This window comes from Bidens hawaiensis, unplaced genomic scaffold (assembly GCF_021521415.1).
Source record: "Bidens hawaiensis isolate Kalapana, Puna unplaced genomic scaffold, B.hawaiensis_p1.1 tig00069390_1, whole genome shotgun sequence".
NCBI classification, from domain to species: Eukaryota; Viridiplantae; Streptophyta; class Magnoliopsida; order Asterales; family Asteraceae; genus Bidens; species Bidens hawaiensis.
Window position 1 is genome coordinate 29,258 of NW_027502248.1, and position 27,322 is coordinate 56,579.

At 37.9% G+C, this 27,322-nt stretch overlaps 1 non-coding gene and 1 pseudogene across 2 annotated transcripts; both read left to right on the forward strand.

Moving 5' to 3' along the window:
• Positions 1-6,207: 6,207 nt before the first annotated feature.
• Positions 6,208-8,527, forward strand: LOC143605440 (fluoride export protein 1-like; annotated as a pseudogene). The gene is made up of 6 exons (XR_013148536.1): positions 6,208-6,603; positions 6,701-6,775; positions 6,854-6,952; positions 7,036-7,227; positions 7,698-8,111; positions 8,188-8,527. The product of XR_013148536.1 is annotated as a fluoride export protein 1-like (transcript).
• Positions 8,528-8,744: 217 nt separating this feature from the next.
• Positions 8,745-8,897, forward strand: LOC143605442 (U4 spliceosomal RNA). Its single transcript, XR_013148537.1, has one exon. It is a non-coding gene; the product is annotated as a U4 spliceosomal RNA (small nuclear RNA).
• The last annotated feature ends 18,425 nt before the right edge of the window (positions 8,898-27,322 follow it).

Below are 27,322 nucleotides of genomic sequence, written 5' to 3' on the forward strand. Positions count from 1 at the left end.
CAGTTTCACCTGCATACATACATACATATTAGTATAGTAAATCACATTACTAATTTGAAGAAAAACTGGAATTTGAAGATGAAAAAGAGGGGTTTTTTTTTTAAACTAAAGATGAAATTAAAGGTTTCTGGTCAGGTGATGGGGAAGATGATAGTAAAAAACAAGCATGAAATTGTATGATCTTGTAACTTGTTGTTCAAAGAAACCCAACTAAATTGTATGAGCCCCACGTAAATAGGCTTTGTCCAACATTCTCACTCTTTTACGAATAATCACTCATGATGAGTAATTCGTTAAGTAATAGGACAAGTTAAACCCTCACCAAATTTTACATTAAAACTATTGTAGAGATGCTACCAAAAAATGCGGAAAATGCAACTCTTTAGATTCAACATTTTGTTAAAAAAAAGGTCGTATCATACTTTTTTTTTACGACCAACTAAGTAACGCCGGGTACTCCTTACGCGGCCCTCACTGGCTAAAGGTAGCCCGGGCCGGCCACGAGTCCAGACAGACAGATCCCCTAGCGGTCCACCTATTGAGGGATTTTTTGTAGGTTAAAAACCATCTCACCTAGTTTCGTTTTGAATATAAATTATCTGGTTTAGTGCTGAATTAGGCGGATTTGTATCCCGATACATTCTGCTGACGGAATTGTATGTAGGGTCACTAAATCATTTGTAGGCAATAGCGAATGGTTTTATCTGTATACATTCGAGAAATGTAACATTTCTATAAATTTGCAGCATAACATAATAGTTATTATCATATTTGTTCATTTATTGATGAAACTTTTATTGGAGTAATATTATGTACAAATGGTCAACAAAATTTTGCCTAAATTTCAAACAAAATTCATGTATGCAAAAAAGGTGTATAAAACTTCACGGTACAATCAATTACAATTCAATTGTGAAAAGTCACATTACTTCAATAAAATAATTCAAAATCAAATCAAACCATTTTCATAACAAGAACAATCTCATTTGTAACATGACCCAGGCATCCAGAAGGATATAACATTTTTGTTGAATTACTAATTTGCCCTGGTACTTAACGAAAGATTTAACTCCATCCATTGTTGGGACTTTTTAGGTTAGTTACACTATTGCAAACTAATAGGACCCGATTAGTATTATATACTGTAATATCTAGTGACCCAATTCATTATTCACATAGTATAAGGACTATTTGTGTAGTTTATTCTAAATGTTTTTTTAACACCAAGAACGAGCAACATCTACAAATAAAGGAATTTAGTCATTTACCATTGCACCAATCCATAATTTTGTTTGTAGGTGCACTCTAATTATATTTATAGGTTTACTATATTTCTTTTATATTTGTTCTATTAAAAATTCAAAATTAAATGAGTTCTCATGAACCCAAACCCGTTATACACTTATACAATACGTGTACATGGGCCCGGCACCTTTATGCATACGAGGAAACAAGCTCAAGTAATAGTTAAAACCGCTATGCGGATAGGCTAGTGACAAAAAATTTAATAAGATTAGATATGCATTATATCAAGGGTAAACATCATAATTACAAAATATTTTCTATTTTTTTTCATTAAAGTCATTAAAAACTTTCTTTTTTATGTTAAAAGTCTATTCATATGTTAAACTAATTTGAGGCATGTGTGGTACACTAATACGTGGGTAATACATGAAAATACAATACTATTAATATAGATTAAACAATAGATTGGACACTTACAAAATTTGATGAACATACAAATGTTATAAAGTTCAATTTTCAAATTTAAATTTCAGTGTATGTGTATATTTTAAATAACGTTTTTTATATAAAATAAAAGATTACTATAAATTTCAAATATTTGAAAAAAAAAAACGAAAGTAATTATTGAATAGAAAATGACACAAATGAATAAGAGGTGAGTTCTGTTTGCTTGAGTTTTGGTGGCATATTAATATTGTATACTTATTTACTTATAGTCATATACAGCTGCACGGGTCCACCTAATATATATGCTCATGGGTTTTTTAATAGGTCAGAGGTAATAAAACGAATAAATGAAAAGGGCATGGGGCTAGTGAGTAAAATATCTTACACCCGTTTTATGGTGTGGATGAAAAGTTAAAAACTGAGTGTTTTGTTTGGTATACACACATAGTATTATCTTCATTAAATTTATTATTATTATTATTATTATTATTATTATTATCTATGTCGAATAGACATTTAATAACGATTCCAAAATAAATAAAACAAAGAAATAGATCATGACATCTTGACATGCAACATGCTTCCTGAGCATATTATATATGTGTAGTACCGTAGGTAATTCAAATATTAATAATGGTACAGTATAATATTTAAGCTAGCTACAAGAAAATCTTCAAAATGATCATTTTAACCAAATAGGTGTCAAGACTAGCCATTTGTTTTGAAAATTCTTAAAATGGTCACTTCAAGAACCGTCGGCCACCCGTTTTCATCAATCAACTGCCCGATTTGTAACCCGATCAAATTCTTCCACTTGTTAACAAGATTGGGCATCCAACCGTATTTATAAAAATCCGACTTTTCAGATTGGCCACCGAACCGAACTTTAAACAGTCGGATTCGACGGAAATAGAACTTTAAACAATCGGACGGACTGTTTAATAACTCTTCGGTTTTGAGCAAAATCTGTCGGTTTTTTAGAAACGGTCGGACCCGACTTTTTATGGTGACACGTGTGTGGTTGTGGATAGTTACATAATCCGTTGGATAGCAGATTTTAATCAAGTTGTCAGGCTATTCTTGGATGGTTATTTTGTGTATTTTTAGAAATGGGGGGCTAGTCAAGGAACGCACTTGGATAAAAATAAAATGGTCATTTTTCATATAGGCTACTCGAATAAGCTGATCGGGTACATGAACTTTTTTGGAAACAAGTTATACGTCAGATTTTTCTATAATTTTAAAGAGTCCCCAGATAGTCATTTAAACAACCTTACGAGTATCGTCACTCAAAACATGATTTTGTTTTGCACAATAACAATAAAGGTAGGATTATTATTTACATGATGAATTTAGATTTTGTACCATCTCACCTGAGCATGTCTGAATTGCCATTTTGACGTCAACGGCATGACACCTACAAGTTATTCTATCAAGTAGTTTGCATGTCTTGCTTCATAAGAAAATAGAAATGCTGAAGAAACACTAATCGACCACGGGCAGATTACGGATAATCTGGGGGTTAAATAGATGTTTCCCACGAGGGTTAGGTCCGGCAAAGAAGGATGTTCTTCAGATGACCTGCAAAACAAACACCGTGAGCTCGTCACTGAGAAGGGGGGGTTCCTTCTTGTGACCACCCTCCGGCGTGAGAATCAGACTAGATTGCTCTGAATATAAGTGTATATTGAGAGAAATAGCTAGTGAAGGTAAAATACCAGATGATCCTACCGTTCCAAGGTGTTGGAGTATTTATAGCCGAAGGTAGGTTTCCAAGCAGGTACAGCCAGCTGTATAATATTCCTGTTCTACCAACTGTGGGTTACGCACGTGCCATGCTGGTTGGTGGGTAGGCAGCGGCTGATAGTGACAAGGCCGGCTGTGTACTGTTCCCTTTCCACCAACTGCAGACTATGTGCGTGCCACGACAAGGGTTGGTGAGTTGGCAGCGGCTAATAGTGACAAACAGTACTAGAGCATGCTCCTCCTCGTACTGTTGTCGGTGAGCTGTCACCCTGTGATTGGTTCATGGGTTGCTTTGGTCAGATCTTGTCTATTTTGTCCATACCTTGGCAGGTATAGTACAAAAGATCTTCCAGAAGCATACGGACTGGCTCATTTGGGCGGGAGTATTTCTGCCTTGCTCATTCCTTCAGGTGACACTGAATTATTTAGTGCCTTGTGCGTGTAGCCTTACTATTAGTGCGGGTAGCCTTCCCTGATGGCTTGTATCCGCAGCTGCGGGGACAGGCGGGATACTTCACCATTGGGAGGCTTTCCCTGCGGGAACAGCTGGCGTACTGCGCGTAAGGTCTTCATCTCTGAGCATGGTGGGTCCTGCGGAACCAGTTGGTCCTTGCGCAAACGTCCCTCTTCAAGGTGAGTCTTGCGGGTCCAACTGGGCTCTGCTGGGACCTACCTCTTCAAATGCTGAAAATTATAAAATCATATGGAGTGTCACCAAATTTATGAAGACGTACTATCATAAGTGTTGTTTTATATTAGATGCCATTTTAATGACATATTCAAGCTTCAAACATCACATAATTGTGGAATAGGAATACAATACATAGATCATCTAAACAAATATGTGCGAAAATCAAAACTAGTAGTTTATTTCAAGAGGCAAAAGTATAATTTTAATCATTTGTAAAATTAAATAAATGCCCTAAGACCATACAACATTCAGGAGTTAAAAGTGGAAGTTTAATACAACACAAATACCTTACAAAATCAATATATTTTCTGTTTTTTCTTAAAAAAAATAAAGTCTCTCAATTATTTTGCTACGTAGAAGTCTCTCAACATGTTAAATTTTGCTACGTAAAAGTCCCTCTACAAATTTATTAATTTTGTCATAAAACAACTTGAAACCGGTACGTAAGGATGGCTACATACCAATTGGCGACGTACCCTTAGGATTGGGGGTCTGTCATTCCTAGTGAAAAAAAAAATTCTAGCGCTATTATGATGTTAAAATTCTGATCAAGCCCTATGGATCTTTTTGTTTTTGAACGGTACACGTTCCATTAATGAAAACATAAAAAATGATCATAAAATAAAGTTCATCCGTGCGGTGGCATCGCTTGGTTCATTAAGAAGATCAAACGCATTAGAAGTAGATATTGTATCAACAATGCATGTTTCTTAGTTGGGCCAGCAGCAGGCCCAACAACTTTAGGTTTTAAAATTTTAGGCCCAGTCGAACCCATAATAAACTGGTCGACCCAACCCAAACACGACACAATTTAAGTGGGTTCCACACGACACAATGTGTACCCATGCCAAAAAACTAAAACAACTTAATAATCCTCGATATATTCTATCAAATTAGATTTGTTAGTTGATTGATTTTTGGCAATGAATGCCTTTATAGTTTTTTTTATTAACTGAATACGGAATACCTAGGGTTTGTTTGGTATTAGGTAATGGAATGAACAAGGGAAGGGAATGGAATGAAAAAAGAAATAAAATGAATCATTATTATTCTGTTGTCGTGTTTGGTTACCACATGTGAATGAAATGAATCATCACTTTATTATTACTTTTTTATTAAATAATGAACTATCAATCATAATATTTTTGTCAATTAATAAAACAGTAATAAGATAATGTGATATAGTAATAAAAATATAACAATAATTTAATAATAGCTATACTATAATAAAATAATAATGATGATGATAAAATAACAATAATAACAGTAAGAGTAGGAGTAGTAATAATAATAATAATAATAATGTCATTATTATTGAGCATTTTCCATTTCATTACTAGAATGAATGAAATAAAAAACCACATCTTACTAAAGAATGAAAAATGTTATATATGAAAGGAATTACATTCATTTGGCCAAATGATTCATATATTCCATTGACGAATGATAATCAAACATGTTTTATTTCATTCCTTTAGAATGATTAATTTCATTTTGTCTATTGTTACTTCATACCAAACGCTACCCTATTGTCATCCTATCATTAATATTAACACTAACTTATTAAGATTTTATTAAGGGGGTGTTTGGGATTCCTTATTTTCTTCAACTTATAACTTATAAACTTTTTGAAAAGTTAATAAGAGGTATTAGGTGTTTGGCAAACCATAAGACCTAATGGATTTTAACTTTTGGACAAGGCAAAATAAAGGGGTTTTGAAAAGTTAGGAATATGTAACTTATTAACTTAATGGGTTTGAATTATCTATTACATCCGTCTAACCTTTAAAACCCGTTACACTTCTTTTAAAAAAAATTGTCATTTTTAGTCATTTTGGTTTCCCCTAACATGTAAGCTAATCCGGACATTTTTTTGAAAACTTGTTTTAAAAATTTCATAAGTTTATAAGTTCTTTTAACAAAAAGTTCTTTTTCACTTAAATAAGCAAATCCCAAACACACCCTAAAAGCTACTAACTTAAATTTCTATATTTTAGCAGAGTATTAAGCAATTCTAATATTATGTAACATGTTACTATTTAACAGACATTTTTATAACTTACGTAAGCGAATGAGTGCCACATAAATCATATGGCTCCAAAATTTATTAGAAAACACAGATAAAACTCCAGCCAGCATAGACAACAACAGGCACCAATCATTGATTTTAATCCATAAATGCAGCATGTGACATAGCTAATAACTTATATGTTATATAAACTGTGGTTTATTTAAATTAATGTGTGTTGCAATAGGAGAAAGGTAAAATGAATGAATCAGAACACATAATAAGTGGATCTTTCAAACGGTTAGGATCGAGCGAGCATGAAATCGATGAAGACAATATCTCCGAGTCAGGAGACATTGGAGATAGAGCACTTTATAGTAAAAGTGGAAGTGAACAAGATATGGCTTTGCCTATTCTTAAACAGCATTCTTTTAAAAAATCACTACTTGAAAAAGACCATAATGAAGTAGGTTTTAATGTTTTATATGTGTTACTCAAACTGTTGGTTTTGTTGTACAGTTGTACCAACGCTTTAAGGGTAATTTGGTAATTTGTGTATGCAGGAACGAAACGAGTTGCCATGGTTCTTGACATATATGTCATCTCGTGTTCATCTTGCTGTACTCGGCATTCTTGGGGTAAACCACCTTAGTTTTATATGCAATTCATTCGGTTAATTAAAAATAATAATAATATTTGCTGTACATATTATGAAGGTATATACAAGGTACCTCCTAGAAAAATTATTTGGTCCTCAAGTGGTTGGTGCCACAAGTGATCATAGTTATATGTATATAGATCTTCCTCTCAATATGGTATTGTTATTTTACATTTCGTGTAACTTTTATGTAAAACTATCATACAAGTAGTTACTTTATTCTCGATCATGCTATTTAAGGTTGGTTCATTCTTGATGGGTTGGTTTGGAGTTGTGTTCAAAGGTGATATATCCAACTTCTCCCCCGAGTTAGCTGTCGGGCTGACAACGGGTTATTTGGGAAGTCTAACCACGTTTAGCGGTTGGAATCAAAAGATGCTTGAGCTTAGTGTTTATGGTTATTGGGTTTTCTGTGTTCTTGGGCTGTACTAGGTATGCCATTTCAACATAACATAAGGCTGTAAACGAGCCAAGCCAGGGGGGGGGGTTCGATTCGTTTATTTTAACGAGCTGACATGTTGAGGAGCTCGAGCTCAGCTAGTCAAAAGCTTCAACCAACTCATAGCTCTCGTTTAGTGTTTAATAAGATTTTGTAACATTTTGCAATATATGTAAAAATAAATACTTTTAATATTCACATTATAATGCAGAAACTATAATCTACAGAATTTATATATATATATACACACACACACACACACACACACACACATTAAAATTAAAATTTGGTTATGTTTTATATTTATTAAAATTTGGGCTTTAATTTAAATGAGTAAGCTAACAAGTGAGCCAATGAGTGAGGCTGTGAGCTTAACTTGGCTCAGGCTCGGTTCGTTTTCAAGCAAGCCTCAACCGCGAGCCATTTTTTAACAGATCGATGAACATAGCATGATTTCAACGAGGTTGGTCTTGCAGGTTTATTTCTTGTTGCCCATTCCTTCATATTCGGGGTGAAGACCGCTAAGGGTCTCAAATGGGCTTTTAACAGAACAAACCTAAGTTCCAAATGTCAAGTAAAATATAGCACCGCGAGTCAAATTATATTAATAGTGGTGATGGTAACCATACTCGCGTTGTTATGGGGTGCGAGTGTGACATTGTTGATAAGAGATTTTAACACTGATAGCGGTACAACCCACTTATGGCTCGGTTGCATTGTTGGACCAATCGGTGTATGGATCAGGTTCTATTTAGCACGACTCAACGGTCAAGGCTTAGGAAGAACACAAATGTTGAAATAGATGCCTTTTGGTACATTGATAGCTAATGTAGCCGCCGCGTGTATTATGGCAACATTTGCAACAATGAAGAAATATGTATGTTTTTGTTGCACCTTTAACATATTATTAGTTATCTTTCATGTTAATTTAATATATGTTTTGTGGTGTGTAGGTGAAGGATGAACATTTTGATATTGTGGCTACAGGCATACAGTTTGGTTTTTGTGGTTGTTTGAGTACTGTTTCAACTTTTATTTCTGAATTCGAAGCTATGAGAACGAGCATGCATCCGTGGCGAGCATATGCATACACCTTAACAACTATGATCGTCTTGTTTACATTAGGCACCCTTATTTTCTCAGTTCCGGTATGGACCGAACGTTGGTCATAGTTTGATTACCACTTATTTGCGTAACTTACATACTCAGCCATTTAGCTAAGCAAAGTTTTATTTTTAATCACTAATATATTTGGCTCTCATGACAAATAAGTTGTAATGCGAGCCAAACTAAGTCGAGCGCTTAATTTGCAGCCTAGCCAGCTAGCTTGGGGTTCTTTATTCATGAAATCAAATTTGAGATTGCTGATATTTAATAATATCATGGATAGAAACACAGATTGGATGAGTTCAATTTAATGACCATTGTCTAATTCCCACATCGGAGAAGTATATAAAATGGAAGAACGCATTGAATGTATAAGTTATGTGTTGGGTGTAATGTTAAGATTATCTTTGAGCTTGGGGCAATGACTCAGCTAATGAGGTAATAATCGAGGCGCGCCAATTGCTGGTTGAAAACTATTTTCAAATCCCCTCTTTGGCTTTGGGTTTCCCTTACCCATTGAGAATTTCTGGAAGGACACCCTTTCGAGAGTAAAGTCCTACAATCTCCTGTTTTAAACATTTTTTTATTATTTTTTTGTTAAAACTTAAATCGTATTAAATATTGACGTGACAACTTGTTACTCTATGAATGCCTATGGGATTAGGAGGATAAGTGTAACTAGTTTATTAATTTCTTGTAGTTGGGTTTTATTTAGGGTATTGACACTCTGTGAATGCATATGGTCTTAGAATTTGAAGGTGAGGTATCTAATAAACTATTTTAGAAAATTGTTGATACTTTGTATAAATGATTTCAGAGAGGGAGAGTGTTTGTTATATATTGTGAAATTGATGGATTTGCATTAACATACTTTGGAATTACATGAAGTTTACCCACTACATAATACTCTTGTATATATACTCTTCACAATTTAGAGACGAAGTACATTCAAAAGGGAAAAAAATACAATATAAAGTATGAAAGCAACTTAGAAAACGGATTACAAGTCAAATAAATAAAGTGCAAAAAACATGGAAGAAGTCGGATAGTTGAGGCCACGGTTCTTTCAAAACAGATTTAGGGAATGGTTAGGGAATCCGTCTATCGTCGCGGTTACATCACTGTTTGAGTTGTTGCTCACCTATATGAAATTCACCAAGAAAAATGTATGTCAAACTTATGACATGCCCGTCAATATTCAATAAAGAGTGTGGCTAATATCAATGACCCAACACATACAAAGAGCATGTGGTTTAGGACAAATTAAAAAGGACATAACTATTATCATGAAGAAAATGCAACCGCATTTCTCATATAAGAGACGAGTTACATTAAAGGTGACACAACAAGATACATCTCGCCAAATAAACTTTTTTTTGTTCCTTTAAAATGACAAAGTTATAATACTCTTAATATTCTCTCAAATCTCCTATAATAAATATATAAATAGACTTATAGTTTCAAGATCAAATATAAATACTTCTTAACATGAATACATTGACAACCAATTTGTTATAAGTATTTGCTTATTTGTATTTTGTTGTTATTAGTAGTTATTTTTTTCTTTTTTTGTTATAAATATTTGATGTTATTATTTATAAAACACTAGTTTTTATCCCCCGTATTACGGGGGTTGTTTTATATTTTTTGTTCTAATATTTATTTATTTTTTGGATTTATATATTTTTTATTGTGTGAAAGTTAATGATAAATAAACTTATGGTTTGATGATAAATTATTTCGCAGATAAATGAGATGTCATAACACGGTTTAAAAGCTATATGGTTTTGATAAGACCAAAGACCCATTTATTTTTTACTATAAAGTTGGTTTTTTAATTATAAATAATATTTATGAAAGTTAATAATATACTTATGGTTTGATAAGACCCAAGACCCGTTTATTTTTTTACTATCAAATTGGTTTTTTAATTTAAATAATATATATATATATATATATATATTAAAATAAATAAGATATTAACTTTTATTATATCCTATTTTATAGGATTTTTACATCAATAATTTGGTGAGAATATTTTTTTTATTTAATAAGATGTTATAACTCATTTAAGGAATATCTGGGTTTGGTAAGACCCATACCATGAATTCGGGTCAAATGCATGAGAATCCTTCATTTAAAAATCAAGCAAATCTGGTGACTCAAAAAAAGGGGTGCGATCACATCGCGACACGTATGAATTTTATGTCTTCGTTTATATATATAACTGGTTTGATCCCCCGTATTACGAGGGGGCTGTTTTATATTGTTTGTTCTAATATTTATTTATTTTTTGAATTTATATTTTTTTATTGTATGAAAGTTAATAATATACTTATATTTTGATGATAAATTGTTTCACAAATAAATGAGATGTTATAACCCGGTTTAAAAGCTATATGGTTTTGATGAGACCCAAGACCCGTTTATTTTCTTTTACTGTAAAATTGGTTTTTTTAATTATAAATAATATTTATGAAAGTTAATAATATACTTATGGTATGATGAGACCCAAGAAAAATTAACGGTTGTACTTATAAGGATCTCTTGGCTTATAAGCCAACTAATTTTTCTGGAAAGGAAGGATTTATTACAGCACCGCGCTGGTCAGAAAAGACAGAAGTTGTTATAAAAATTAATAAATGTGCTGAAGAAGTTAAAATATTGTATTATTCTAATCTCTTTATAATGAAGCATTTTACTAGTGGACCAGAATTCTCCACGAGATAATGTCTCCAAATCTTGAAATAACTGCTCCCAGTTCCAAATCATGAGTTGTGTAATTTTTCTCGTGCACTTTGAGTTGACGTGAAGCATAGGTGATGTGTCGTTTGAGTCAATCAAAAACCTAATTATTCTAAATAGTTAGAGCAAGTAGGGTATCGTATCACAAGGAATATGTGGTCAATGCAATTCGTGTAACAGATTTAATATTATGAAGTGACTGGTTTTTAGTGCTGATCACACAAGCAATTTTTAGTAAATATAGAGAACTAAGCAATGAACAAGTAAACGGATTTCAAACAATTAACAAAGCAAATCACACCCGGGAATTCAAGTAAGCAACCAAACAGTATCTCATGCAACCTAACAGATTTATCATTAACGATTAACTGAAAACTGATCAATCAGACAAAACCTTAGACGTCAACAATCACTTTACACACGACACTGGTTATCAAACGGTCCTTGCCAGTGTGACTCAGTTAAGGGTAATTGTACGTTTTATCGTATTCAATCTAACCAAACAGTTATATGACTAATTATCTAGCAACTGGTAACAGATCGTTCAGACCAACGTAAACCTAAACCGACCGAACACACAGAAATACTAAACATCAATAATCATATATCAATCTTTCAATAACAAGACATAAGTATTCTTAATCACATGAGAAAAACTGTAAAAGGTTACAAACTATACATCACGGGTGCGATTCTAGGAGATTAGCCGAGCCGCGACATCATCGAATCTTCAGTACGGATGATATAGATCATAGATATGGTCTTGACACGAACTATGTGACAATCGTTAATTTCAGGTTAACTCCGTTAACTCAACTCCGTCAATTCAAACTTAAGATCACTGAATCTATAACGCACACCTCATTACATTTAAACTAGGGTTTAAATGACGCTTAACGCTTACTACATGTGTAGTCTTTCGGGAATTGCAGCGAAACGTAAACGAGTTGACGCAAACGATTGGTGAATAAACGAAAAACGTCAAAACAATAATTATGTGATAATTAGTGTTAGACTTATGTGTTATGTGATAATATTGGTTAAAACACTAACTCAAGATGTAAACAAGTTAGTTTAAACTTGATAAGTAATACTTAGAAGTGGAGGGGCCAAGGTGTAACATATTATTATTTATAATATGTTAACCCTAACTCTTTCCTCCTCCCCACACAATCCGATCGGCCCCCCCTTGGCTCCCTTGGCTGCCGTCGACATACACACACATACATACAATCAATTTCAAGCTTTTGATTGAAGATTAATGTGCTAGGAAGGTATAAACGACTATCCTATGCATCCTTTATACTTAATCTTGACTTTTATTGGGTTAATTACAAACCCTAGATTCCGATTTTTACATGTTATTGTGTTCATATGAGCTTGTTTGATTTGATGATGTATTGATGATGAATTGATAACTAGAATTGATATTGCTACATGTTAATTGTTGTGTCTTTGACTTGAGTTCAAACAAAAACCCTAATCATGTATGTAATGTGTAATTTATGTGCATGGATAGTGATTATGGAGTCTAGAGTGTTATATGAATGAATTATGGTTCATAGATAGTTAATATGTTGAGTTTGGATGCAAACAGTTTCTGGACAGATTGTGTTATTGATGTTTAATTGACTGTAACGGGGTGTAAAGGTGAAAATTGGTTGAGATTATTGATACTACAGTAAACTAGGTTGAGTCTAGTTTCTAAAGAATATAAATTTTCAATTTTTGGACGTGTAAAAGTTAACTTTTATGATTTTACAAAAACGTTGTGCAAAGCTGAGTTGTTAGACCTGCTGTTAGGTTGTTTTGTAAATATTATATCTCATGAACTACGAGACCAATTGGGTTGGTTCCACTTCTGGAAGTTGACTTATTGAGTTAGGAACCTAACCCAAGTGGTCTTGCATTTATTGGATTTTTCGTTTAACGGGAATTTCAAATAACATTCTATTGCGCATAAATTTGACTGTTATGAGTTTGCTGTAATGTTTTGATTATTATGAGAAATCTATGTGGAATAAAAATAAAATAAAATATGTTCTGGAAACCTAAGACATATATTTTTTTGTGATGATTTTTGGTAAATTAATTGTGATGCTATGATCAGTGGAATAGACTAGTTTTTCAAGTAGAATTCTGTCGTTAAGAAACTAGTTGCTGAGCTTTGTGAAAGTTGCATGAAACAACGTGATTGCTAATTGATTGTCATGATTTGACCAAATTGCCCTCATGGGGAATAATTGCTAGTTAATTGTTATGTGTTGACCAAATTGCCCTTACGGGGAGTAATTGCTAGTGATGTACATTATGAATACATGACACGTAAATAATTGCTTACACATGTAACGTATCACAACTACACTTGTTAAAGTCACACACGATTCACAAACGAAACATGAAACATGTTGTGTGCATAGGTATTATGTGCCGGGTCTAGAGACTCGATAAATTTCCGACACTTAGAAAAATCTCTTTGTTTTTTTAGAACGCTAGAGAGAGTTTTTCTGTGACGCGCAGCTTGGTGAATTATTTTGGGAATACTTCGCAAACAGTGAGTTTCACTTTCCCCCTTTTAAACTGTTTTCAAACGCTTTTCAATTAGGGGAGATAACATACTCCGAAAACGCATTTAAGATTTTGTTAATATAGATTATATATCACTTGTAAAGACTAAGTGGCAAACGCAATAACTAAAGTCCTTCATTCACATCGAACCGTTTAATATTGGATAATAGCGAGTCATTGTTGAGTAGTACTACTGGGTTTGACAAACCCCACCCAACGCTAAACTCGACGGGAGGTCGAGTGGGTGTAATCTTGGCTAAACACATATCATGGTTAGGAATGGCAACGGGGCGGGTTTGGGGCGGGTTTTGCTTAACCCGAACCCGAACCCGAAACCAAAAACCATCCCCGTACCCGCCCCATTACCCGTCGGGTTTAATTCGGGGATTCCCCGTTTGGTTTTTTGTACCCCCCCGACCCGCCCCGTCCCCGAACCCGAAAACCCGAAACCGATCCGACCCGACCCGAAATTGGTTCATCACATAACTGAACATTTATCGAAATAAATGTGAAACAAAATCAGATCTAACAATTGCAATTACAAAATCAAAGTGTGAAAATCAGATCTACCTCCGTCCGAAGAACAGATCAGAGCTGGATTCACGGCCGCGTCGGCCGGAGAGAAGTCGGCCGGAGAGCTGGATTGCCGGAGAGCTGGATTCACGGCCGCGTCGGCCGGAGAGAAGTGGGCCGGAGAGCTGGATTGCCGGAGAGCTGGATTCACGGCCGCGTCGGCCGGAGAGAAGTGTGAATCACACAATCGGGGGCGGCGGGGCAATATGCAGATATGTAATTGAAACTGGATGTAGGTTTTTAATATATTTATATATATATATATATTATTTATATTTATATTTATATTTATATATATTATATCGGGGCGGGTCGGGGCGGGGGTACCTGAACCCAAACCCGAACCCGAACCCGAAACAATCCCCGAAACAATCTCCGAAACCCGACCCGAAACCGAAAAAACAAAACCCGACCCGACCCGAAATAAGCCGGTTTTCGGGTTTCCCCGTCGGATTCGGGGATTTTTGCCATCCCTAATCATGGTCGGGATAGACCTGGTGGCAAGGCAAATGATAAACAGTCAGCTTCGGTGTCGAACACTTAGTGATACTTGTTTTATAGGCTAGTTACCTATAGATATATAATTGACATAACACTATCTGGTAACGCAAAACGCTGTAACGCAAAACGCTATAACGCAAAACGCTGAACGCAAACGCTAAACGCTTTATTTTATATAAACTTGTGAACTCACCAACCTTGTGTTGACACTTTTAGTATGTTATTCTCAGGTAGCCGAGGCGGGCGCGCGGTTTAGGATCATGCATTGCTTGAAACACTTTTAATAATGCAAACTTATTTTAAACTGTTATCATTGGGTTTTAAGTCGTCCTGCGTGACGCAACATTGGTTTCTATGGTTTTTACGCTTCCGCATTTAATTACTCGTAAACGTTTTCATGGTTTTGAAACTTTGTTTTATGGTTTGATTATAACTAATGAATCCGATCCTGTTAGTTCACACCCTCCGACGGTAAAACTCCGTTACTGGATTTTGAGGGTGTGACAAACTAGGATGGTGGAAATCGCCTATAGGACTGCTGGGAATCGCCTCTTGGTTCTAAAAACGGAGTTAGGGTTTCCTATGATGGAAGATATGATATTAACCAAAAAATCGCGTCTGCACACCCGTCGCGGTACGCGACGGGGTCTTCTAAGGCCTATCGCGTACCGCGATTGACCATTGGTCAACACATCATTTTATCTCCCATCGCGGTACGCGATGGGGACTTCAGCACACCCATCGCGTACCGCGATGGGTCTCTGACACAGCAACCTTCACTTCTTGTATCGTTTTTCGTGCTGGACATCCCGGGTCTTCATTCCGTGTCACAACAGATCCACAATGAGTACTTTAACGCCTTTGACCTGAAATCCAATAATACACGTATGAAGTATCGATAGTTCTAGAATAAACAGTTAAAACTAAATAATAAACGAACTAAAACATAAACAAATTAACCGACCATCACATCCCCACACTTATCTTTTGCTTGCCCTCAAGCAAAACTCTAAAGCAAACATCGACCTCCATCATAGGTATGTAGATTATCGCCATTGATACTAGTAAGGTTTAAGGTCATACCTAGTTTCCCAGACTGACACTGTTTTAGATTGACATCTCACAAATACGGTTAAATGCTATAATAAAAACAATAGAGCCGCCCAGACAGGTGTACTTTGTTTCCGGTTAAGGCACATATGCTCATACCACTCGTAATATAACATCTCTCCTCTCGGTTTAATATATGGACTGGCAAAAGATGTGCCAGTATCGCTCAGCTCTCAATATCACTCAGAAATACCTATTAATCCATCAAGCTGCTTTGGCACAAATGCAAATCAAGAGGTCTTTAAAGGGTTGTAACGGGGCCAGGTGTAAGGGTATGGAAGGGAAATATTTAAGTAGCTCAAACGATCCGACCCGGCTTATTACAAAACATCTAATTAAACGAAACTATTGTACAACTAAATGACTGATTATATACATCTAAATAAGCAAACTAACAATATACAGAACATCTAAATAAGCAAACTACAAAGAACTGATTTCACATTTTTTTTGGTACTAAAACGAACTTCAACGAACTATAGAATACATAACTGAATATAAACAGACATCTTTTTTGTCTTTTTCTCATTTTTTAAGCATAATAACGTGATGCTTTAACAATGAGATAAATACAAATACAAAACAAAAGCAAATACAATTACAGTTACAAATAAACCTAGTAAGCCGGATCGTCTCGTAACATAATGTCGGGGTTAAACAAACGAAAAATAAGTCCAAGAAATGTTTTCTAAGGGACCCAACCCCCCGCCCCTCACATTAACCACACCTTACATGTGTACTAATGAGGCCCCAACCCCCCAGTACCCACACTCGCACTCATCCAGACGAGGCTTAACCTAATTGCCTCTATCACTTTTGCATTTTGCCAACTGTGATCCCGTAAGCCATGAATATCAGTGAAAGCACTCAAATGACATGTGTGTACTATATATTATATGTGTATTATATATATTTGGTCAACTCACACACGTACCGGAGGAATAGGGTTGACGATATAAACATGTGTACTTGTCCCCATGACTCGTTATTCCCGCCTAAACGACCCCATTTTCAACTTCTAGTTATAAAAACATTTGTGAGTAAGACTAATGAGACGCTGAAAAACCAACCAAGACCAGAAACCTATGACTTGGCATTAATGGCAATAATTAACAGTTTACAACTTTGGTTTCTGAACACTCTTCGAGGTACTATCGGGCTAAAAATTTTCAAATTTCCCCCATCCCCACACTTGAGGTTTACATTGTCCTCAATGTAAGAATACTTAACATTGGCCTCAAAGTTAGAAATGATAGAACGAATAATAAACATTTGTGGGATGGGGTTGAAATTGAGTTTTGACTATTAAGCAATTTTAAAATTTCGGAGCTCATGTGAGGCGGTTCTACTAACAATTATACAATTACACTTTTAACGTTTAAAGCAATAAAAACAAAATAAATTATGAAACTGAAATCACCTGATATCAACGTGACTAGAGAAGGACCAGTCGGCTCGTGAACTCTCGTAACACTCGTATACTCTCATCTCATCCAATTACCAAACTGACAATCGAACCTTCAAAATATCGAGATGTGTATAAGCAAGCTTCTCACAAGTGTAAGACATAGGTCTTTTAAGAGTTTCGAAAATGAATAATTGTTAATTTTATTAAAACAATTACCGAGCCAAATTAATTCGTTTCACAATAAATTATGTTAAATTAGTTAAAAGACCTAACTCACTTTCGTATGAATCACGATTGCATTTAGCGTATGCAACAAGCCCTGTAAACCTCCCGGTAGCCCGGGAGGACGAGTGGGGTCTCGTGAAGGTTTATAGTGAACTACACCCACAAAGTTCGGTTACAACAAAATATACAGATAAAATCAAACACAGTAGCCATCAAAAGATATATGAACATATAAGCCCAACCAGTTACCCAAATATGATTCCTCCAAAAAAATAATATAATAATATACAGACCATGATACTAATAAAAACAAAATAAAGTGAAAAGGGGTAACCAAAAACTACTGTGCTGGTGGATCATCAGTTGCCTCGTCCTGCGGGTCTACAGGCTGCTCCTCTATAGTAGTCAAAGAATTTGGAAGCGGTACCTGCAAAGCAGTAAATAATAATCGAAAGTAATCATCATAACGGGCCCGTTGTGTCACCTGCTCCTGATGTATCTCCGACTGCCGCTGATAAATCATATCCAATGTGACTGGCTGTTGCGGCTGTGAAGATGATGATGCAGATGCCTGTCTCAACGGATGCTGCTGCTGAGGTCGCTCAATGTGTGGAGTCGGACGACGCTGGCGGCGTGTCGGAATACCCCTCTGAAGAGAAACAGCAGCCTCTGATCCCTCAGATGGTGGTGCCTGTGGCCCCGTCGGACCGGGACTAAAGCTACTGGATCATGCTTGTCAATGATCCCGGCCCAACGTGCCTCCTGTAGTCCGAAAGCACCTATATCTGGCCCCCGCGTAGAGTATCTCGTCGGATGACGCTCAAATACCCCAAGTCGCTCAGCGATCCTCGTAATATACGGCCCCAAATGTAAGCGTGCCGAGGATCCCTGAAGTCTGCTACCCCGAGCGAATGACGTGAGCAGGAGCATCACCACATTGGTTAGGCGCTGGCCAAGAATAGAATATAAACACAACAAATTTAAGTTGCTGCACTTCTCGTGGCCCGAATGTCGGCCGACGAGACTACAAGCAACGATCCTGTGAATGTAGCGATGGACGGGGTCCCGAATAGACGACTCCACCACAGAACTGGAGTGGGCCCCGTCGGCAATCTCCACCCATTACTGGCCAAGCTGGGCCTCCGTGATCCAGTGCTCACGAGGGTCCTGAGCTTGTATCGTGTAACCACGTATGCTCTGGAGGAAGGCAGGCGCCTGAACCTCGTCGGCCGTATAAAATCCAGTGGCCACGGCGAAGTCTGGGACAGCCATCTCATAAAGCTGTCGTCCCAGCGAAATGATACTGCGCGTGGCTCACTGAACTCCGTGAGCGTGAAGTCAAATGTCGAATAAAACTCACTTGTGAGCTCGACATACGGAATCGAGTCACACACAAGCGCATCTGCCCACGGAGCAGTCAATAAATCATGTACCTGGTAGTAAATCCCCAACTAACGCAGCAATGTCCAATCAAATGAATGGTGGTGAAGAAGCTGCATCTGTCGGATCCGCTGTAGTCTCGTATACTCGTCTGTAGGTACGTAAAATCAGAGAACCTGATGCGCAATGTGTGCATCCCCCATAATATCTGCTGGTTCAATGCCCACTACAATCTGCACCTCATCACTATCGTAGCAGATGACACGAGGGTCGGCCCTCCGCCTCTTGCGGCGTGTGCGCGAGGACTCTGCTGCATCAGCCATATCTGCAAACTCAAGCAAACAAGTTAGATATTCTAATATGGCGACGACCGTATAGCATTTTGGTCGCGGTCGTCCCATATAATAAAATAATATTAAAATATTAATAAAAAATAAAAATAAAAATAAATAAAGACGAAAAAATCGGGGACACCCTATGCGTATTTCTATAAACCAGATTAACCCGTCCGAATGAAGATTGAGTACGGGCAGGTAATCAATTAACCATTCAAACTGTCAAGGTATCCCCGAGACTCGATTAACAAAACACAAACAAACGTGACACGACACGACTCGATTAACTAAACACAACCAAACAAAACAAAAGGCAAACTGACATACTTAACACGAACTAAATGTCTCGAAAAACGTGCAAAGAAAACAAGTAATAAATCGATTCGGGTTTTGAAAAAAAATATTTTAAAAATATATTCACATAAATGGTTTAATATCGAACAAACACTATCACTTATTTTATGACAAAATAATGATTTTAAATGTGAATATCAAACTCGACTCGTCATATTTGAACAATCCCGATTAATCAAACTAATAACCAACCCGATCAACCCGTAAATCGTAATCCCCAATAAACAAATAATAAACCAATTAATTGTCCCGACCCGACAATAACCCGACAACCCCACTAAACCCCGATAATTCCGCAAACCGAATATCGATGAAATAAAACAATAATATTACAATACATACCTCAGAATCGACGAAAGAATCGATTAATACTGACGGTGGTGGTTGGTAGGTGACAGCGATAGCGGTGGAGATAGGTGACAGCAATAGCGGTGGTGGTGTGGTTACAGTGGTGGTTGTGGTGGGTCAGCGGCAGTGAGAGGGTGGTGGGTGGCAGAAGTGGTGGTCGGAGATGGGAGGATGGTGATTGTGGTGGTGGCTGGACAGAGATGGAGTTTGCCGGAGGAGGTGTGGTGTGGTGGCGGAGATTGTGGGTTGGACGGAGATGATGACGGCGTGGAGATGGTGTTGGTGGTGTTCGCCGTAAAAACGAAGAAGAAGTGAGGGAGAAGAAGATCGGACAAGAAGAAGGAAGGAGAAGGAAGAAGAAGATGTTTATAAAGGACCTCGGTTGGCGGAGCTCCAGAACCCATCGCGTACCGCGATGGGTCAAAAAGAGGACGAGTGCGTACCGCCGCCCAAAAAGGGAAAATTAGGGTTTTAACCCCATCGCGTACCGCGATGGGGTTAAAGTGGACTGGGAGCGTACCGCGATGGGACCAAAAGTCAGATTTGAAATTTTTCGAAAACGCACCTGTTTTGGCATCCCGACAGCACCCCACCCTGGGCACGTTTAAAACTCAAAATGCCTTTACATACCTGGAGTGACGTGTGCTAAACCCATGCTACCGAATTTCTCTAATTTGCCATTCTTCAACGAGCTTCCCTACACTTAGCGTTTACTGCACAAAACTCGAGACGACACTAAGTACAAGACTCAATAAAATAAAATAAAACTGGAAAGACACTTACAAACCCCGGGTTGCCTCCCGTAAGCTCTGAATTTAAAGTCTACATCTCGACAGTACCTCGAACTCAGTTATCTTCATAAACCAGTGAAGTTAAAATAAAATTCACCGATTCCTCATCCAGCTCGTGTATGTCCTTCATCTCCAAATATGGCTTCAGTCTATAGCCATTTACCACTTGCCTCAAATGATCATCAAAGTCTTCAATCTCGTACTGACCATGATTTCCAACCCTTGCAATCAAATACGGACCCGTCCACTTACTTTTCAAGTTACCCGGGAAAATTTTCATCCTCGTGTTGTACAACCACACTCGTTGACCAACTTCAAAATTCTTCAACCGAATGTTGGCATCATGAACTTTCTTCATTTTTGCCTTGTAAGCGGACGCGCAATCGTATGCCTCGTCTCTCAATTCCTCAATCTCGCACAAAGCCAATTTTCTCGCTTCACCTGCATCATCATAATCCATATTAACCTGTTTAGTAGCCCAAAACGCTCTTTGTGCGATTTCAACCGGTAAATGGCAATCCTCTCCATACACAAGTCTATAAGAAGTGGTTCCAATTGGCGTTTTATAAGCGGGTCGGTAGGCCCATAGAGCATCGGTCAACTTAGTTGACCAATCCTTTCGGTCCGCCCGAACGGTTTTCAATAAAATCTGTTTGATTTGCTTATTGGAAACCTCAACCTGTCCACTCGTTTGTGGATGGTAAGGAGTTGCAATCCTATAATCAACACCACGAATTTAAAATTCTTAAAATGAGATCCCCCCATCACTTATGATGGTTCGGGGGACTCCAAATCTCAAAAAAATATTACTTTGAACGAAATTGCAAATGACTATGTGATCATTTGTCCTAGTGGCTATCGCTTCAACCCATTTATAAACGTAATCGACGGCCACTAAGATATACAAATTACCGTGGGAATTCGGAAACGGGCCCATGAAGTCGATCCCCCAAACATCAAAAATGTCAACAACTAGGATCGGATTCAAGGGCATTTCGTCCCGCTTAGAAATACTCCCAAGTTGTTGACACTTTAAACAGTATGTCGCAAAATCGTGAGCATCCTTAAACAATGAAGGCCAAAAGAAACCACTCGTTAAAACTTTTCGAGCGGTTTTCTGGCCACTGAAATGACCACCACACGCAGGCGAATGTGCGTGTTCCAACACTGATTTGGCATCCTCCTCGGGTATGCATCGTCTGATCATCTGATCTGCACCAATTTTAAACAAATCAGGATCATCCCAGATGTACTGTTTAGCTTGGGACATCAACTGTTTCTTCTTTCTCCTTGGCCAATGCTCTGGTAAATCACCTGCAACTTTAAAATTAACAATATGAGCAAACCAAGGATTTTGTGAAACTGCCAGGATATGCTCATCCGGGAAAGACTCGTTAATGGGCCCATCAGTGTTCCCATTTTCCACCATAATTCGGGACAAGTGATATGCAACAACATTTTCACTCCCTTTCTTGTCCCCAATCTCTAAATCAAATTCATGCAACAGCAAAACCCATCTGATAAGCCTCGGTTTTGCATCCTTTTCATGGATGATTTTATCTAGATGACTTTACTACCCCAAATATAAGACCGGAATTTATCTAGAGCATATACTACTGCTAGTAACTCCTTCTCGGTTGTGGTATAATTTAATTGAGCATCAGAGAGGGTTTTACTTGCATAGTATATAGCAACGGGTTTCTTGTCAACCCGTTGACCCAAAACAGCCCCGTCCGCGTAATCACTTGCATCACACATTATTTCAAAAGGTAAACTCCAATCGGGTGATTGCAAGATCGGGGCTTCAACTAATTTTAATTTCAAAATGTCAAAAGCCTTAGCACATTCATCATTAAAGTCAAACGGGGCATCCTTAAGCAATAAATTACATAACGGTTTGGTAATGTCACTAAAACTCTTAATAAACCGTCTATAAAACCCGGCATGCCCCAGAAATGATCTAATGCCTTTGACATTGGTGGGATGAGGTAGAGTTGAAATGACTTGGACTTTAGCTCGATCCACCTCAATCCCCCGACTCGAAACGACGTGGCCCAAAACAATTTCCTCTTGGACCATAAAGTGGCTATTTTCCCAACTAAGAACCAAGTTCGTTTCGACACATCTTTTCAAAACTCTTTCGAGTTGGTTTAAACATGACTCGAAAGATGTGCCGAAAATCAAAAAATCATCCATGAAAATTTCCAAAGACACCCCCACCATATCTGAAAAGATACTCATCATGCACCTATGAAAGGTGGCAGGGGCGTTACATAACCCGAATGGCATTCGCCTAAACGCGAATGTGCCATACGGGCACGTAAACGTGGTCTTTTCCTGATCTTCAGGATGAATAGCTATCTGGTTGTAACCGGAATACCCGTCTAAAAAGCAATAAAATTTTTGACCAGATAGCTTTTCGACAATTTGATCGATAAACGGAAGCGGAAAGTGATCTTTTGATGTTGCCGCGTTCAGTTTACGATAATCAATACAAATGCGCCACCCGGTTACCGGCCGGGTGGCAACCTCGTTACCTGAGTCGCCCTTAACGACTTGGATGCCAGCTTTTTTCGGTACTGTCTGTGTCGGGCTCACCCACGTGCTGTCTGATATGGCAAAGATAATGCCAGCATCTAACCATTTCAGCACCTCCTTCTTCACCATTTTCTTCATATTTGGGTTCAACCTCCGCTAAGCATTATGTGCGGGTTTGACAGCCGGATCAGTTAAAATTTTGTGCATCACAATTGAGGGACTGATTCCCTTCAAATCCGCTATCGTCCACCCGATTGCTTCTTTATTCGCAACCAGCACCTCCATCAAAGCATTTTCCTGTTCAGCAGATAAGTTAGAAGCTATAATAACAGGCAATGTATTATTCTTACCAAGAAAAGCATATTTTAAATACTTTGGGAGCTCTTTCAGCTTGACTTTCGGTGCTTCCAGCATTGACGGCTTCAACCCGGTATCAATCTTCTCGGGAAGCGGTTCCACCAGAACTGACCATGGTGGACGGTCTCCTCTCACAGCTGCGATCTCCATTTGTTTCTCTTCCTCTTCCAGCAACTTGTCTGTTTCCACCTGTAACCTGTCAAACAAAAAACACGTATCCGCTGTGCCATCCGAACTAACGACAGAGTCGTATAACGGAATGCACTCGTCAATGACATCGGCCATAAAGCACTCGTGATCGACCGGAGAGTTATCTCCAAGTGTGAAAACATTAATTCTCAGCTTACGGTTACCGAATGCTATGTCAACAGTACCATTTCTACAATTAATGTTGGCATTTGCGGTAGCCAAAAATGGTCTACCAAGGATAACCGTAGGCTGTTTAGTCCTCTCACCCAAAACATAATCCAGAACTAAAAAGTCAACTGAAAAGTAAAAGTCTTCCACCTTGACAATAACGTCTGTCAATATTCCTCAGGGCAGTTTCGGTGTCTGGTCAGCCAAGACAACTGTGGTGGCAGCCGCACGAAGCGGGCCAAAATCGTACTGGTCATATAAACTGTCCGGGAGAATACTGATGTTAGCTCCAAGATCTAGAAGCGCCCGAGTCATTTTAAAATCACCCACTTGAATGGGTATAATGGGCTTTCCCGGATCTTGTAGCTTGGGTAGAAGTGCACCCGAAAGAATTGCACTCACATTGTCGGTAAAATCAATATGTTTAGGAATCTTATGACTCCTTTTCTGTGTGCACAATTCTTTTAAATACTTAGCATAGGCGGGAATTTGTTTTATGGCATCTAAAAGAGGAATGTTAATTTTGACTTGTTTAAACGTTTCCCACATTTCTTCTTATTGCGGGCCTCGTTTTGATGCCATCTTCTCCTTTAATGGCGCCAACAAAGCATCGGGATATGGAACAGTTTTAACCTTTTCCTTATCCTTGGAGTTGTTGGTATCATCCTTCAGAACCGATTTATTATTTTTAGTTTCACTTTTGTTAGTTTTATTTAATTCAATCGGTTCCGGCTCGTCATCACTGACGAGATTTTCATCAATCTCTTCCACCATCCCATCAACCAACGGTGGTGGACCCCCAACCTTGTTATCATATTTCTTACCATTACGTAAAATACTTACCTGGTTGATGTGCTTTTTCGAACTGGAACTGTGATGATTCGGGTTGACTGTGGTGTCACTCGGAAGTTGGCCCGCATTCTTTTGTAATTTCGCCATGTCTGAAGCGAGCTGACCAATTTGCTTCATCATTTCCTCCGATGATTTATCCCGTAACTCGAACTGTTGTTTCGTCTCGGCCTTCTGATCAGTCATGGCTTTCAATAATGCATCCAACTTCGAGTGTACTGACTCGTCCGAATTACCCGAGGACCGTTTCTGTAGATCCTGATTACCCGAAATATTTCCCCCCGGTTACCGTCTCTGTTATACCCCCAATTCTGATTACTCGAGCCCTGCTGATAACCGCTCTAGCGGTAATTACCCTGCGATCTGTTCTGACTCGATCCCTGAAAGTTCGGGTTCAACTGAGAAGACGCGTTACCGTAACGAAAATTCGGGTGGTTCCTCAGGCCCGGGTGATATGTGTTAGAATTGAGCCCTTGGCCTTTGGAATCCCCGTAAGCATAATTAACTTCCTCGGTGTCATCCTCCTCATCATCATCATAATACTCGGGGCAATTTTCTGCCTTATGCCCGAGTTCACCACAGTCTTCACAAACCTGGAAATTCACTCCAACTTTTCCGACTTCTTTCTTCTTACCCTTTCTGTACCCAGCCAGTTCATGTTCTAATTCAACAATTCTTTCAGACTCACTCGTGACTGACTTAACCGATCTGGACGAATTACCCCATCTTCTTCTTTCAACTGCTGCTTCTGCCTTGGAATCTTCACACATGAACTCTAAATATTCCCAATCATCTTCCTCCGGCTGATTCAACAACTGACTATTACACGAGGCCTTAAGATGCTTTCGGTCCTCGTACGTCAAACCATCAACAAAGCACTTTACCAGTTCCCACAGTTCGATATTGTGATGTGGGCATTTTCTGATCATATCCTTATACCTGGTAAAAGCTTCATGGAATAACTCACCCGGTAACTGTGAAAAGTGAAGAATGTCTGAACGAGCCTCGGTAGTCTTCGACTGTGAATAAAACTCGTTTAGGAAGCCTTGTTGCATCTCGGCCCAGTTTCTGATACTGCGTGTTGGTAACGAGTTAAACCACAGTTTCGCTTTGTCTTTTAATGAGAATTGGAATAACCGCAACCGGACTTCATCCTGATCGAGCGTACCATCACCAATAGACCCGCAAACAGCCGAAAAATCGATTAAGTGCGAATACGGGTCTCCTGAAGCCATCCCGTTGAAATGAGGAACGATGTTGATGTAGGATGGCCGGGACTTAAAAGTTTGATGTCCCTGCACTCGTTCCTGTGGAACCAACGGGGATGCTCCATCTGAGATAGTGATGTACATAGAAATATACATCTTTTCGGCATCAAATAATCTCTAAAAACTGCAATTTCTATCCAATAACATAGCATAAAAGGCTACTTATCATAATAAAACATAATTTCAGGTGAAACCAAACCCCAAACGAAGAAACGAGCAAAAAGACAAAGAAAAACAGAAGAAAACACAAGAAAACAAAGAAACACGCCCCCGTGTCTCAAGAAACACGCCCCCATGCTTCTGACACAAGAAAAGACAAAATCTGAGAAACAAAAACACGGGGCCGTGCTCAGCATGCACGGGGCCATGGACGGAAATGCATAAAAGAAAAGAAGAATTGAGCACATGTCACTAAAAACCACGGGGCAGTGCCTGCTAACCACAGGGCCGTTGCCACCTCACACAAAGACAAAACAAATCTGGCACGTGTCATAAATGTACACGAGGTCGTGCTCATCATGCACGGGGCCGTGCCACATCATCCAGATTGCCTATAAATAGTAGCTCATGTTGCATTCATCAAGTGTGCCTTGAAAAGAATCCTCTCCGGTTTTCACTTATAAAAACACACACTAACACTCACCATGAAGATCTAGTGAAGAGTTTGAAGGTTTGGAGGTCATCACCACTAATCATCATCATCATCAACCATCATTACCATCATTAAGAAGAAAGATTCATCTACATTTGGTTAGATTGTTCCAAGTTTAATCATGTATTTGTTATTATCAATCATCTTAATATTTATCATTATGCTCATTATGAGCGAAACTCCTTTTACCATCTAAAATCTATGAAGAAGCTTTGTTTTACTTGATAATTAATCAAGACATGTGATGTAGTCTAGTAAAGTACATGGTTATATTACAATTATCTTTTGATGAGAAATGTTTCACCATCTTAAATCACTAATTCAAAGTTGGTGGTTGTCAATCTCATTGGAAATCGTTCATGATCGATTCATGTTCTTGAAATATAGAAATACTTTGATACATTATCGAAACATGGATCCTTATATTGTACTTAGAAATGATGAGATATAAGTTATGGTGTATTTTTCTAAACCTTGGTAATCCGAAAATGGCTTTGCTTAGGATATCAAATTAGTTAAAGAAACCACATATTAACGGAATGTGTAATTATAACCTACTTAAATCAACCAATGGGAGGTTGTGTGATGAACTACAACCACCCGAAGTTGTTAGAATTGGTAT